Source organism: Budorcas taxicolor, chromosome 18, assembly GCF_023091745.1.
Source record: "Budorcas taxicolor isolate Tak-1 chromosome 18, Takin1.1, whole genome shotgun sequence".
NCBI classification, from domain to species: Eukaryota; Metazoa; Chordata; class Mammalia; order Artiodactyla; family Bovidae; genus Budorcas; species Budorcas taxicolor.
This window is the reverse complement of record NC_068927.1, coordinates 40,757,140-40,773,187: the sequence shown is the minus strand read 5'-3', so window position 1 is coordinate 40,773,187 and position 16,048 is coordinate 40,757,140. Positions and strand designations below refer to the sequence as shown.

General features: G+C 40.1%; 1 protein-coding gene and 1 pseudogene across 1 annotated transcript in view; both read right to left on the bottom strand.

Moving 5' to 3' along the window:
* Positions 1-16,048, bottom strand: part of AP1G1 (adaptor related protein complex 1 subunit gamma 1) — an 82,121-nt gene that overhangs the window by 58,252 nt on the left and 7,821 nt on the right. The gene's annotated exons all lie outside the window — the stretch shown is intronic.
* On the bottom strand, positions 221-617 carry LOC128062962 (respirasome Complex Assembly Factor 1-like; annotated as a pseudogene).

Sequence of the window (16,048 nt, the reverse complement as noted above, 5' to 3'; positions counted from 1 at the left end):
AGACAGTTCAAAAGTGCTTTTCCAAAAGGTGGATGGTTCTCTCACATTTCAGGCTGCAACCCTTGCAGAAGACACTGACACCCAACACACTGACTTTCGGTCCAGGAAACATAGGTCTTCCTGGTTCCACGTGGCTGGGGAGCCCCTACCAATCATGCTTCTGTGCTGTGACTAACAGGGTCCTCTGGGCTGGGCAGGGAGCAAGTGGGGCCGTGCACCATCAGTCACAGTGGACGGCAGTGTAGAAGACGATCCAGAGGACCATGAACAAGCTAAACCATGTCATAAACCCTTCTTCTGTGAGCGCCCATGTGCCGCGATAGTCTTCGTCTATCTGCAGGTAGTTGCTGAAGTAGAGGTACACGACACCCACGTTGATCAGGCAGAACCCAGCTATTCCCAAGAAACCTCGCAATGGGAACACTCCCCAACACTTAGCTGTGGACACCTAAGACCACAGCAGTGATCTGTCAGAACCAGTAGATCACATCTAAAAATTCATCCTTGTCTCCCCAGGCCATGAAGCTCGGCAGCACCTTGCTCCAGACAGAGACTTTGAGGGCCCCAATGGCCTGCTGCAGCTGAGACGGCTCCTCCTCCTGCTGCCCGGGGCTCATCCTCCCACCAGGCCGCCCGTGCCGGGCCTGGGGCACCTGGGCCAATCTAAAAGGGATCTGGAGTCGCGGGTCACAGAGCAGGGGTTGGCAGTGGAAGCAACAGGCCCAGCGGATCAGTTCAGCGGTGCCCCTTTGGCTGCCTGCACTTGGCTAAACCCATTTTGTCACTTTTTAATAGAACTATTTGAGGGTTTAATGTCTGTAGTTTACAAAGCACTTTTATGGTTATTATCCTCATTATTTCATTTGTCCCTTACGTCATTTTAAAATATGGATGGAAAATCACTATCCTCACTTTGCCTTTGAGGAAACTTGGTCTCAGAGCAACTATTCAACCTGCTTAAGGTCACAAAGCTGGCAAGTGACAGAGCTAGGCACTTGAACCTGGTATTAAGACGCAAAAAGTTCTTCCCAGTACTTCAAAAATAAATATTGTATCTATATGAAATTATATGATTGCTAGGATTTGTTTTAAAATACTCCCAGGGTGGAGAAGGAAATGGCAACCCACCCCAGTAATCTTGCGTATAGAAGTCCACGGGCAGAAGAGCCTGGCAGGCTGCAGTCCACGGGGCTACACAACTGAACGTGCATGCATGAGGAAAGTGGAAGGAGATGGGGTGACAGCAATAACCAAATAGAACTAAAATAAATAAATAAAATGTTCCTCTCAGGAGGAAAAACATCGAGGAAAGAGGACAGGAGGGGGTAAAAATGAAACAAAATGGGCAGGTGTTGATTACTGATAAAGGTATATGATGAATACATGACAATACATTATATTATTCTCTATTTTCTTGTGTATTAGAAATTGTTCATCACCAAAAGCTTATTAAAAATCAAAAAGCTTCAACAAGGCATCTAAATCCTTAAAATTTTCACAATAAAAAAATATTAATAGAGGTCCATTTAAAGAACTACTACTTTCACAATAATCATAAATATCAATGACTTTAGGACAAAACAAAATTTAAAGGTAAGCAAAACCAGTGTACTACATACATACTTTCAACACAGTGCAATAAACTAAGAAAAGCATAAAGGTATTACAGCTCTGAAAGATCAAGAACCAAATGTAAAATCAGGTGTTGACCGTCTAAAGCCCAGTAACTACATTTTCAGGAAGAATCTTATTTACTGTTAACCTTAACTTGGTGTGTGGGGAACAAGAGACATCTAAAATCAATCAAGGGCTTCCCTGGTGGCTCAGTGGTAAAGAATCTGCCTGCCAATGCAGGAGACAGGTTCAACCCCTGATCCAGGAAGATCCCACATGCCGCGGAGCAACTAAGCCCGTGCGCCACAACTATAGAGCCTGTGTTCTCGAGCCCAGGAACTGCAGCTACCGAAGCCCTTGCTCCCTAGAGCCTGTGCACAGCAACAAAAGAAGCGTCTGCAAGAGAAGGGTGTCCACCACAATGAGAGAGGAGCCCCCGTTCTCTGCAACTAGAGAAAAGCCCGTGCAGCAACGAAGACCCAGCAAAGCCAAATAAAGAAATTTTTAAAAAAATTAAAAAAAAGAAATAAATAAAACCACTTCAAAAAAATCGGTATCAATGGTAATACTCTGCTAGTAAGTAACTTCTCTCTAGAAGAGCTCTACAAAGCAAACAAAGACTATCAGAAAAAGCCTAAATCTAGTCCCAAAATATGGGGGAAATCACAGAAGTTTAAGACAGCTGAGAGAAAAACAAGTTACCTTAAGCAACTTCTCAGCTATCAGCCTCAGAGTCACAGAAATATAGTTCATGCCACTAGCTTTTTTCTTTAGTACTTTTTTTTTTTGCTGCATCGTGAGGCATATGGAATCTCAGTTCCCCAGCCAGGGATGGTCCCTTGCATTAGAACTGTGGAGTCTTAACCACTGGACCACCAGGGAAGTCTCAATGCCCCTAGCTTTGTAGGAGGAAACGGAGGATTCAGGATGTTAACTACCTCGTACGAGGTCACAGAATTAGTCACTAGCCTTACTCATGTTTCATGATTCCCTCATTCAGCACTCTTCCTCCAATACCAGCCTGCCTCTAGCTTAGAGAAACACAAGATTTTTTTTTTCTTTGGGTTGTGACAACTTACTACTACTTGGTTTCTTTCTGTATCACAAGAAAATATCTTAATAGGTGTCAACTGAAAAAACGCACAACCTAAAAAGTTGGGAATTATGTTTTATTCGGGGAATTACCGAAGACCATAGTTCAGGGCTTCCCTGGTGGCTCCGATGGTGAAGAGTCTGCCGGCAGTGCAGGAGACCCAAGTTCAATCCCTGGGTTGGGAAGACGCCCTGGAGAAGGCAATGGCACCCCACTCCAGTACTCTTGCCTGGAAAATCCCACGGACAGAGGAGCCTGGTGGGCTGCAGTCCATGAGGTCACGAAGAGTCAGACACGACTGAGCGACCTCACTTTCACTTTTCACTTTCATGCACTGGAGAAGGAAATGGCAACCCACTCCAGTGTTCTTGCCTGGAGAATCCCAGGGACGGAGGAGCCTGGTGGGCTGCCATCTGTGGGGTCGCACAGAGTCGGACACGACTGAAGCGACTTAGCAGCAGCATAACTCAGGGCTTCCCTGGTGGCTCAGATGGTGAAAAGTCTGCCTGCAGTGCAGGAGACCCTGGGTCGGGAAGACCCCTTGGAGAAGGAAATGGCAACCCACTCCAGTATTCTTGCCTCGAAAATCCCAGGGACAGAGAAGCCTGGCAGGCTATAGTCCACAGGGTTGCAAAGAGTGGACATGACTGAGCAACTTCAGTTTCACTAAAGGCCACGGATACAGCAACTCAGAGGGAACCTTCCAAAGAGATAAGGGAGGAGCCAGGACATATGAGTTTTGACCAGCAGGATGGGCAAAAAAACCAAAAACATGTAATCAAACAAATATCACAAGATGACTGCTAATCACAAAAACCAGACATCTCAAGTTAATGATTTTAGTGCTTTTCTGTGTATGTGAAAATCCCAGACTCTGGGTTTACTGAAGTCATTCCTTTGATCCGCATCTTATCTGCCAGTATTCTCTCTTCTCCATCCTGAATTCCCTTTAGGGTACACCACCAGATGGCTGCAGTAGCAGCAGTGGCTGATGGCTTGATGGCAGGCAACACTTGTTTACTGAAACTTTTTTTTTTTTGGTTTACACAGGCATGTAAAGTAAAAAGTAAAGGATTTAGTATATTTCAGAATATATTCTAAGAACAAAACTAAACAAAAAGTTCTGGTTCCAGTGAAAATGGGAGTAAACAACACTCCATGGAGTCCTGCCTCTCTCTCCTTCTGAATGCAACTATAAATCCTAGAAAAAACACATGTCACAGCTACCTGAGGACTCTGCAAAGCAAATGACAGTGAGCAGGCTAGAGAAAGCAAGAAGAATTTGAAGCTACATCAAACTGGCAAGAAGAGGTCATTTTCCTCCAGTTGCCCAGCTTGTACCCAAAGGCAGCCCCAAATCTGGAAGTGCTCAGTGGGTACAGAGAAGAAGTTCTAAGAAAAACCCTCTCCTTCTGGTCCAAGGAGCAGGACAAGAAAGATAAATGACAAAGGAAGAAATTCTGTTTTGTGTCTTCCTTCCCTCTCCCCTGCCCCGGGGTAATACCGCTGGTGGCTGCTGCAAAAAAAGCAATGGCAGTACCTCCAGGCAGGCACCTAAAAACTGGAAAAGGGAAACTCCTCTTGACCAGAGGAGCTGAGACCCTGCGAGCATGCAGTAATCTCTCTCTATCCTCTCACTGCTTGATGTGAATTCACCAAGAAAATACAACAATTCCAATTGCAAACATACTTAACAATAGTGTTAAAAAATATATGAGACAAAAACTGACAGATATGAAAGGAAAAATAAACAATTCCTCAATTATAGTTAAGAGACTTCACCATGTTCTCCAAGGATAAAACAAAAAAACTGAATGACATTGTCAACTAACTGGATCTAACGAATATCTACAGAACACCCCAACCAACAACAGAATATACATTCTTCTTAATCACAGAATATTCACCAAGACAGACTGTGTCCTAGACCATTTGGGGGAAAAAGTTAGGGAATTCCATAGTAGTACAATGATTAATACTTGGCGCTTTCACTGTCTGGGGCTCAATTGCTGGTTGGAGAACTGAGATCCCACAAGCCACACAGCCAAAAAAAAAAAGTTAATAAAGTTAAACAAATGGAAATTTAAAAAAAAAAAAGCCTCTGACCATAATGGAATTAAACTAGAAATCAATAACAGAAAGCTAACTGGAAAACTCTCCATCTCCCTCGAAATTAAACAATACATTCCCAAATAATCCATGGGTGAAAGAGGAAGTATGAAGGGAAATTAGTAAATATACCAAATTGAACAGAAACATAAACACACACCAAAATCTGAGGTATACACTAAAGCAGTGGTTAATGGGAAATGTATAGCATTAAGGACTTACATGTCAACAATCTAACAACTAAGGTTCTACTTCAAAAGAAACTAGAAGGAATTCCCTGGCAGTCCAGTGGTTAGGACTCCTTACTTTCACTGCTGAGGGCATGGGTTCAATCCCTGGTCAACCCTGGTCTGGTAAGTGAAGTGAAAGTCACTCAGTCGTGTCCGACTCTTTGCAACCCCATGGACTATACAATCCATGGAATTCTCCAGGCCAGAATACTTGGGTGGGTAGCCATTCCCTTCTCTAGGGGATCTTCCCAACCCAGGGATCAAACCCAGGTCTCCCGCATTGCGGGCACATTCTTTACCAGCTGAGCCACAAGAGAAGCCCAAGAATACTGGCGTGGGTAGCCCATCCCTTCTCCAGCGGATCTGCCGGACCCAGGAATCGAACCGAGCTCTCTTACACTGCAGGCGGACTCTTTACCAACTGAACTATCAGGGAAGCCCCCCAAAAATGGAACGCTTTATGAATTTGTGTGTCAAGGAGCTAAAAAGTAAATAACCCAAAAGAACTAGAAAAAAGTAAACAATACACAAATCAATGAAATTAAAACCAAGAAAAAGTCAATGAAGCCAAAAGCTTGTTGTTAGAAATGATCAATGAAACTGATAAACCTCTGGCCAGACAATAGAAGAGAAACAATACAAATTACCGATACTAGGAATGAAAGGAGATATTACGACAAACGTTAAAAGGATAATTAGGTATTAGTATGAACAACTTAACGCACATCACAACTGAACATGCACATGCAAAAAGAGAAGGAAAAAAAAACTGAACCTTGACCTAACTCTCACACCTTATTAACTCAAAATGGATCCTAGATCTCAATATAAAACATACAAGTATAAAACTTTTAGAGGACATAGGCGTAAACCTTCATGACCTAGGGTTAGGCAGAGTTCTTGGCTGTTATACCAAAGGCACAATCCATAAAAGAAAAAAAATGATAAAATTGGCTTTTATAAAAAATACAAACTTTTACACTATGAAAAACACTGTTAAGAAAATGAAAAGACAAGTTACCGACTGGGATATTTGCAAATCACGTATCAACAAGGGACGTGTATTTATCTAGAACACAGACACAATTCTCGAAACGGTTAAACTAACTGAATTTTTTAAAACAGGCAAAAAACTTAAATACTTTACCGAAAAGCTATAAGAATAGTAAATAAGCATATTTAAAAGATGCTCAACTACATTAAGCATTAGAAAAATACCAATTAAAACCACAAGAAGATAACTTTCTTGCCTGGGAAATCCCACAGACAGATGAGCCTGGCAGGCTACAGCCCATGGGGTCACAAGAGTCGAACACGACTTAAAGATTTAACAGCAACAAAATACACCTATTGGAATGGCTAAAACACCAAGTGCTGGAGAGGATGCAAAGCAACTGGAACTCTCTTTCACACATTGCTGGAAGGCAAGCAAAATGGCACTGCCACTCTGGAAAACAGCTTGACAGTTTCGTATAAACTTACAACATACACTTGCCATATGACCCAGCAACTCTACATCTACAAATTTATCGTAGAGAAACGGGGCTTATGAGGGACAGGGAACTAATAGGGGCTCTACTGAGCTAACCTCCATAGAGGTATCAAGCCGTCTAGAAAGGAGATCCTGAGTGCCAGGTTGAAAGGGAGTGCTTTTCAAACCCAGGCAGTTCAGAAAGGGTGCCTGTCAAGCTATAGCCATTTTGGACTTCTAAACAAGTGAACTGAGACTAAAAGAGAAGGTAATGCTTTAAATATGTGGAGAAGGACAAGGACAAATCTTTGAGAACTTGTATTTCTCTTTATTTCTACCTCAGATATGCAAGAAGGTCTATTCTAAATATTCCAGCCATTTCAAATCCTACAAAAGAGAAAAACAAAATGTCATGTCTAGTGTTTTGGCCAAAGCACCCAAAGGAGGGAGTCACACCACAGGAACTATGCACTGGAAGCAACAGTAATTAAAGTCAAAGAATTACAAGTGAAGGAAAAATTACTGCAAGAGAACTGGGCCCAGTAAGCTAGCCTCTCCTCTCGCCTGCTCCCCAAGTCTTCTTACATTAATAAACCTTAGTGACTATGGTTTTATATTTTGAATAAGAAACTTCTTAAATCGTTCAAACAAAAACTCTTAACATGTTGAATATCCCTCAGACACAGTTTCTATAAAGAAAAGAACATATTTAAAAGAAATGTTAGGGACAAAACAGTGAAAAGAAGATCCTAGTACTTAACCACCCTTGTTGGCCCAACTACCTACAGCAAGCCACTTGACTTCTCTAAGCCTCTCTTCCAGCAGTAAAATAAGGGTATTGAATAAATATGAATACTGAAAACTGAAAAATTAAAATAAAAAATAAAGAGTACTGAATCAGCTTTAAAAATCTATGAGAACAAATTTTAATGATCACACTATGTATCATTCTATTTTCAGTCTGTCAATTTTAAAAGCATCATTCTGTACAAATCAAAGGTAGCCTCAATTGACTGCTTGTACAGTCAGGCAATTCTGTACAAGGAAAAACTAAGTTAAGCCAAACTTTAATAATGAGCAAAATATTATATACTATACTTAACACTAAGTTTGAGAATTCTGAACTGAGAAAGCAGCAAGATCAAGGTCTTTAAACAGAAAATGAACAACAACAACAACAACAACAAAAGCTGAATAGCTGAAGGCCCGTTTATAAAACAAAGAATACAATATCATAAACAACATCAACACATCGACATAAGCATCATTTAAATCCATTTCAAAATGGAAAGGGAAAATGTAAAAAATACAGAATCAGAAGTTAGCTTCATGAACCTCTTCTTTTTCCTCCTTGTTCAATTCACTTAGTCACACTACCCCAGAGATGACCTAAGTAACAGGAAAACATGTTATACCAGTAAGTGCCAATCACTCATTCAACAAATATTTGCTGAGCCTTTGCTATGCCAGGCATTGTAATAGGACTGGCAAGGACATAGCCTCTATCCTTCAGATCTCAAAGTCTACTGAAGAAAACAGATTTTTAAATTCCAGCCACATAATAAAAGGCAAAAATTGCTAATCAATGACAGAACACTGTATTTATGATAAGCCAAATATTATCATGGCCAAACTAACTCAACATATTTAGACATTTTTTTCTTTTGTGAGCGCTTTCTGGATCAAACCAACCCTAAATCCCATACATATACAGAAAGAGATTTGTAGCACAGTCGTTTATTCACTCAGTCGTCTCCGACTCATTTGCAACCCCATGGACTGTAGTCTGGCAGACTCCTTTGTCCATGGAATTTTCCAGGCAAGAATACTGAAGTGAGTTACATTTCCTGCTCCAGGGGATCTTCCTGATTCAGGGATCAAACCCTCATCTCCTGCATCTCCTGCACTGACAGGTAGATTTCTCAACACTAAGCCACCTGGGAAGCCCCTATGGAGCACAGTACCAGTACTCATTCAAAACCTTTAGGGGAGAACTGAAAATTTTCTGAATTTTAGAAAGGTAATATAGTACCTACACAATACGTCTTAATTGGCCCATTAGGTCTGGAGCATCTGTTCTATTATCTAACAATATTTCTGCAGTATCACGTAAGAATATTCATACCAAGGAGAGAAATAAATACTACAAACAGCCTTGCATCTGGTCAGATCAAACTTTAACATCAAAAGAATTATGAAGAACATCTTTGGCAATTTCAGAACTGATAAGAGATGATGTACCCTTATTCAATGCCCCATCACTGTTTAAAACAATGTAAAATTACCTAGGTTTATACGCCAGCTCCACAACTTATTAGCTGTGTCCTTGTGTAAATGTCTTAACCTCTCAGAATTCAGTTTCCCCGTCTATAAAACGGGGAGAGTATCTACCTCAATGGATTGTTACAAGAAACAAACCAGAATACACATAAAAGTCTTAGCAAAGTGTCTAGCTCATAGTAATCACTAAAGGAATGTTGACTACATGAACAAATCATCCCTGAATAAAATAATCGAGTAAAAACAAGTCACAGAAAGTCACACAGCATTAATATTTATAAAAGTTTAAAAGACATGGAAGTATGTGCTCTTTAGATCTACTACAAAAATGCAGTAGGAGTATATGTGTAACTGGGGACTGCCCTGGGGGTCCAGTGGCTAAGACTCTGTGCTCCCATTGCAGGGGCCTGGGTTCAATCCCTGGTCAGGGAACCAGATCCTATATCCTACAACCAAGACCTGGGGCAGCCAAATAAATAAATATTAAAAAAAAAAGAAGAAGAAAAGAGTACATGTATAGCTGAATCACTCTGCTGTACACCTAAAACATACCTCAACTGTGAAAATGCAGTAAAAGAATAAGAAGGTGTACACGAAAGACAATCATCTGGGAAAGAGGGGAACCTGACTGGGGTAGTATTACACAGGAAGCTTCAGCTACACTGGTGGTATTTTACTTCTTGGACTAGGCAGTAGGTAAATGAATGTTTATTATTATTTTCCATGGGCTTCCCTGGTGGCTCAGAGGTTAAAGCATCTGCCTGGAATGTGGGAGACCCAGGTTCGATCCCTGGGTTGGAAAGATCCCCTGGAGAAGGAAATGGCACCCCACTCCAGTACTCTTGCCTGGAGAATCCCACGGAGGGAGGAGCCTGGTAGGCTACAGTCCATGGGGTCGCAAAGAGTTGGACACGACAGAGTGACTTCACTTTCACGTGCTTTATATCTGAAATATTTCTAAAAATTAGATCCAAATACATCCATGTATTAGATACATGTAATGAATGCTGTAGACCACATTACCTACTTTAATTACAATGTAGAAGATTTCCTTATTTTTTCAAAGTGTTTACTTGCTTTTCAAAATACTCAAAAACCTCAACATATAACTTAAACATCTATCATAAAAAACAATAACTCTATCCTTTAAAATAAAAACTTGGTAAAAATATAATGTATAGTAATGACTCAGCTATACAGTATAGAACATAGCTGAGAATCCAAAACACATTTTTATAATCTCATGCAGCCAACAGAGAGATTCACATCAACACATATCGACCTGGAACATCTACTTTATTTACAGGTTCTTATTCAGCTTTTTCCAGAACAGAACAAATTAGAAAACTGGAGGAAAAACTGAAGAGATGGGAGCCAGGAGAAAGTTGTTTTGGGAAAGGACACCGATGATAGTTAAACTTATATCTAACAGAAGCAAGCATTCAAAAGCATAATAGCAAGATTTATAAATTCTGGAGATCTGCTGTAACAATACTGTGCCTATACAATATTATATTGTGCAACTGAAAATTTGTCAAGTGGACAGCTCTTGCTGTATTCTAAAAAACACACACAAATATTCTAAAAATTTCACAATCTAAAAAACAGCTTGTGCCCTTTACTGATTTCTCTTATTAAAAATTATAGATGATTAATCAAAAAGGAAAAGACCAAATCACTGATAAATCTCTACCTTTGACTTCCACAATAATTACCCTGATTTACAGCTTTTTTTAAAAAATCCAAAATTAAAACATTTACCTTATACACACTTAAGACACACACAGAGCATAGCAGTCTGAGGATACTTGGTGTGTTAGTAAAAAGTCTTCAACTCTCCCTGAAGTCCTAAGAATATTAACAAGTTAAAAATAGTACCATATTCAGTTTTTTAAAATAAGACCCTAGCTCATCAAGGAATGGCTCATAAAGAACATTTAACATTTAAAGCAGTAGAAAAAAACTGAATATAAAGTTATATCCTAACTCATCAAATTATATACATTGTTGTTTAGTCACTAAATTGTGCCCAACTCTTCGCAACCCCATGGACTGTGATCTGCCAGGCTCCTCTGTCCATGGGATTTCCCAGACAAGAAAACTGGAGTGGGTTGCCATTTCCTTCTCCAGGGGATCTTCCCAATCCAGGGATCAAACCCAACTCTCCTGCACTGGCAGGTGGATTTTTTACCACTGAGCCACAAGGGAAGCCCAAGTTATACATTAAATATGTACAATTTTGTGTGTATCTCATAAAGCTGCTCTAAAAACTAAAGGTAACAGTTACATGAAAATAAAACAGTATCTATGGAATAACCAATTTCTGAAAATTATATAGTTCAAATACTGTCCACTCTCATTCATTTAACTTCCTGATCCATCAAAGACTGAGAAAGATATATTTAAGTCTGTTACCATGATTATGTTTTTGTCAATTTCTCTTTGTACGTCTAGCACATTTAGTATTTCAATGGTTTCCGTCAATGCCTAAACATCCACATGTGTTATATGTACATGGTTATACATGTTTTCAAAATAAAATGTCCCTCTTTGTCATCTTTTTAAAAACTGAAAGTAAAAAGTAAAACACTGATTAGGACAAGGATGAAAAGCAAACACAAAAAAATTAAGTCTGATTTATTAAGGAACAGGAGCTGTGGATAAATGTATTCTATTTAATTAATAGTTATTTGATAAATAAGGATGAAAACAGAAAAAAAAGGAAGTATGAAATTCACTTTGGAAAAATTTCTATCCAAAATGGTAAAACAAAACTGGGTTTTGAAGCTTAAAACTAAATTAGTATTATTTTACATACCAAAGTAATCAAAACTATAAATGCTTCATATCGAAAAGAAAAATTTTAAATAGTTAGAAGAGACCAGGGGAAAAAAAGACTGCAAATGTTCCAATTCATCTAAATCTTACCCCTGAAATGGAGAAAATACTTTCCAAAATTTCCACAAAACCCTTTGTGGGATAAAACCATCAATACCATCTCCAAGCCATGATCACCTCTTTTTTTTTCTCTGAAATACCTTTTTTTCCCACTCACATATAAGCTCCCTAAAGCCTGATTCTTCATTATTTTATTAATCCTTATATTCCCCTTGCCTTGAAGAGTAGGAACTGAATAAATACTGTATTTATTGAATTCTAAAGAGTAGAAGACCCTTATTTAAAGAAAATGTACTTGTCCTTTCCAGAGAATACAAAATGAAGTGCACTGGGTACTCACTAACAGCTAGAGAAAAGGCATCAGGTCTTAACCCAGTCCTCTATTCTATCTACTTGGTTAACTCTCTTCCCACTTCTGACCTCACACTCCCTGGTTGTGAGCGCTGAGCTGACAGCCAACAGTCAAATACATAAAGGGTGGGACTCCCACTGCTATCTGATCCTGCTTCCTCTAAACTTAAAGGTATTTGAGCTCTAAATCTAAAAAGAAACCCCAAATTAAAAGTGATTTTTCAATATGAAAATTATCTCCTTTTCTAGCCACCCACTATACTTGAAATCTTTCTTGATAAACAGTAAGAAAAGAAATTAAGATTTCTGTTAACTTCACCACCAATCACAGACTTGTAAGTATGGCTGAGAGTGCTCAAGGGACCCAAATTGACACTGGGCGAAACCCTCCAAAAGAAGTTGCCTTGCTTTCTCTCTCACACTCTCCATATGACCTATACTTTCAAATTACACTCCACACAAAACCCTTATTTCAGATTTTTATCTCATATGTATATTTGAATTGCTTTAGTATATTTAAAACTTGTAAAACTACCATGACCAAAATAGTAAGAAAGCTTAATAGTAAGAAACTTAAACCAAACTAATCAACAGTATTATGCTTCAATCAGACTTTTACTTTACAATTTATCTTACAGACACTGCTGCTGCTAAGCTGCTTCAGTCATTTCCGACTCTGTGTGACCCCATAGACAGCAGCCCACCAGGCTCCCCCGTCCCTGGGATTCTCCAGGCAAGAACACTGGAGTGGGTTGCCATTTCCTTCTCAAGTGCACGAAAGTGAAAAAGTGAAAGTGAAGTCACGCAGTCGTGTCCGACTCTATGCGACCCCATGGACTGTAGCCTACCAGGCTCCTCCGCCCATGGGACTTTCCAGGCAAGAGTACTGGAGTGGGATGCCATTTCCCTCTCCAATACAGACACTATCTGTCATTAATCTGACTTAGCTGTGCTCTCTCACTGTCTGTGTCTTTGTGGTTTTCTTTCTTTGGGGTAAAGTGGGCAGGGAGGGGAAAGCAGCACACATCTCTTTCTCCTGTATGAAGAAATGTGTTCATAGAAAGGAGCTGTTCTACAGAGTGAAGAAAAAGGGGTGGCCAGTGTTAATACACCACTGTTTGAATAGAAGAGATTAAATCTGGGGATACGTATTTTGGTCTCTGGAGAGGCAAAACACCCTTGCTGGACAGGGACAGTTCTTTCAAGTTTGGCCTTGGTCTAGAATGATAAAACACTCAAGCCCATCCAACTTTATAGGATCTGGTTTCAGGCTCACAACGCAACTTTCTGATTATTAATCACCTTCTGAAGCACCGTGCCTCCCGAACACCTCCATACAAGGAACAGAGGACCCCACAAAGTAGATACAGGTAATTCAATAGAAAAGTATAACCCCTTATGAATTACAACACTGTTATCCTAACTTACACATCAGTGAGTCTGATCAGGATGAATCATTCCTAGGTGAAATACTAAAATGGAATTTCTGGATCTTCAAGGGGAAGGCTGTGAAATGTGTGACCACATTAGGATATTACCACACCCTGTCTAAGCAGTCACCTGGTATCCCTCTAAGAGATCTTAAGCTCAATTGTCCCTCAACTGTGTTATAAGAATCTTCTTTTAGGCTTAATTATCCATAAGCAAAACTCACCAAACCTGAGATTTTAAAATTAGATATACATAAATGTAAATATGCCTATTGAACAATTCAGTCACCCTAATCCATATGAAAAGTAATAAAGCCCAAATAAACAATGACAGATGAACATGATCAATTTGACACAAATAAAATAAAAAGCAAATTTTCACCCTCTTAACCCTAATATTAGCAAAGATATACCATAGAGGCCTCAATTATCAAAAACGGTCACAAAATGCTTCAAATAAAATCTTAATTTTTTTAAAGATAAGCCTTGGACATGGAACAACAGACTGGTTCCAAACAGGAAAAGGAGTACATCAAGGCTGTATACTGTCACCCTGCTTATTTAGCTTATATGCAGAGTACATAATGAGAAACGCTGGGCTGGAAGAAGCACAAGCTGGAATCAAGGTTGCCGGGAGAAATATCAATAACCTCAGATATGCAGATGACACCACCCTTATGGCAGAAAGTGAAGAGGAACTAAAAAGCTTCTTGATCAAAGTGAAAGAGGAGAGTGAAAAGGTTGGCTTAAAGCTCAACATTCAGAAAACAAAGATCATGGCATCTGGTCCCATCACTTCATGGGAAATAGATGGGGAAACAGTGCAAACAGTGTTAGACTTTATTTTGGGGGGCTCCAAAATCTCTGCAGATGGTGACTGCAGCCATGAAATTAAAAGACACTTACTCCTTGGAAAGAAAAGTTATGACCAACCTAGACAGCATATTCAAAAGCAGAGACATTACTTTGCCAACAAAGGTCCATCTAGTCAAGGCTATGGTTTTTCCAGTGGTCATGTATGGATGTGAGAGTTGGACTGTGAAGAAAGCTAAGAGACAAAGAATTGATGCTTTTGAACTGTGGTGTTGGAAAAGACTCTTGAGAGTCTCTTGGACTGCAAGGAGATCCAACCAGTCCATTCTAAAGGAGATCAGTCTTGGGTGTTCTTTGGAAAGAATGATCCTAAAGCTGAAACTCCAGTACTCTGGCCACCTCACGCGAAGAGTTGACTCACTGGAAAAGACTCTGATGCTGGGAGGGATTGGAGGCAGGAGGAAAAGGGGATGACAGAGGATCAGATGGCTGGATGGCATCATCAACTCGATGGACGTGAGTTTGAGTGAACTCTGGGAGTTGGTGATGGACAGGGAGGCCTGGCGTGCTGCAATTCATGGGGTTGCAAAGAGTCGGACACGACTGAGCAACTGAACTGAACTGAACTGAAAGGGTAAGATGTACTCTCATGTGAAATGCTGGGCTGGATGAAGCACAAGCTGGAATCAAGATTGCTGGGAGAAATATCAATAACCTCAGATACGCAGATGACACCACCCTTATGGCAGAAAGCAAAGAGGAACTAAAGAGCCTCTTGATGAAAGTGAAAGAGGAGAGTGAAAAAGTTGGCTTAAAGCTCAGCATTCAGAAAACGAACATCATGGCATCCGGTCCCATCACTTCATGGGAAGTAGATGGGGAAACAGTGGAAACAGTGACAGACTTTATTTGGGGAGGCTCCAAAATCACTGCAGATGGTGACTGCAGCCATGAAGTTAAAAGATGCTTACTCCTTGGAAGGAAAATTATGACCAACCTAGACAACATATTAAAAAGCAGAGACATTACTTTGCCAACAAAGGTCTGTCTAGTCAAAGCTATGGTTTTGCCAGTAGTCATGTATGGGTGTGAGAGTTGCACTGTAAAGAAAGCTGAGCACCAAAGAACTGATGCTCTTGAATTGTGGTGTTGGAGAAGACTCTTGAGAGTCTCTTGGACTGCAAGAAGATTCAACCAGTCCATCTCAAAGGAAATCAGTCCTGAATATTCATTGGAAGGACTGATACTGAAGCTGAAACTCCAATACTTTGGCCACCTGATGCAAACAACTGACTCCTTGGAAAAGATCCTGATGATGGGAAAGATTGAAGGCAAGAGGAGAAGGGGACAACAGAGGATGAGATGGTTGGATGGCATCACCGACTTGATGGACACAAGTTTGAGCAAGCTCTGAGAGTTGGTGATGGACAGGGAGGCCTGGCGTGCTGCAGTCCATGGGGTCGCAAAGAGTGAGACACGACTGAGTGACTGAACTGAATTGAACTGAAAGGGTAAGATAAATCTTAAGGGAGATATCTGTACCTCATGTGAATATAGGTGCTTTAACTTCCATATATTTTGATATCTTTCCTATAATGAACATGCATAATTTGAGAATTCTTGCTTTAAAGATTCAAATTAACAGAAACGCAAGAATGGATAAATAAAGCAAAACTGCAAACTTTCAAAATAAAAAGATGGCACTCATCCTAAAAGGACAGAGTTACAGTTATCTATGGGCACTTTTCTACAGATGACT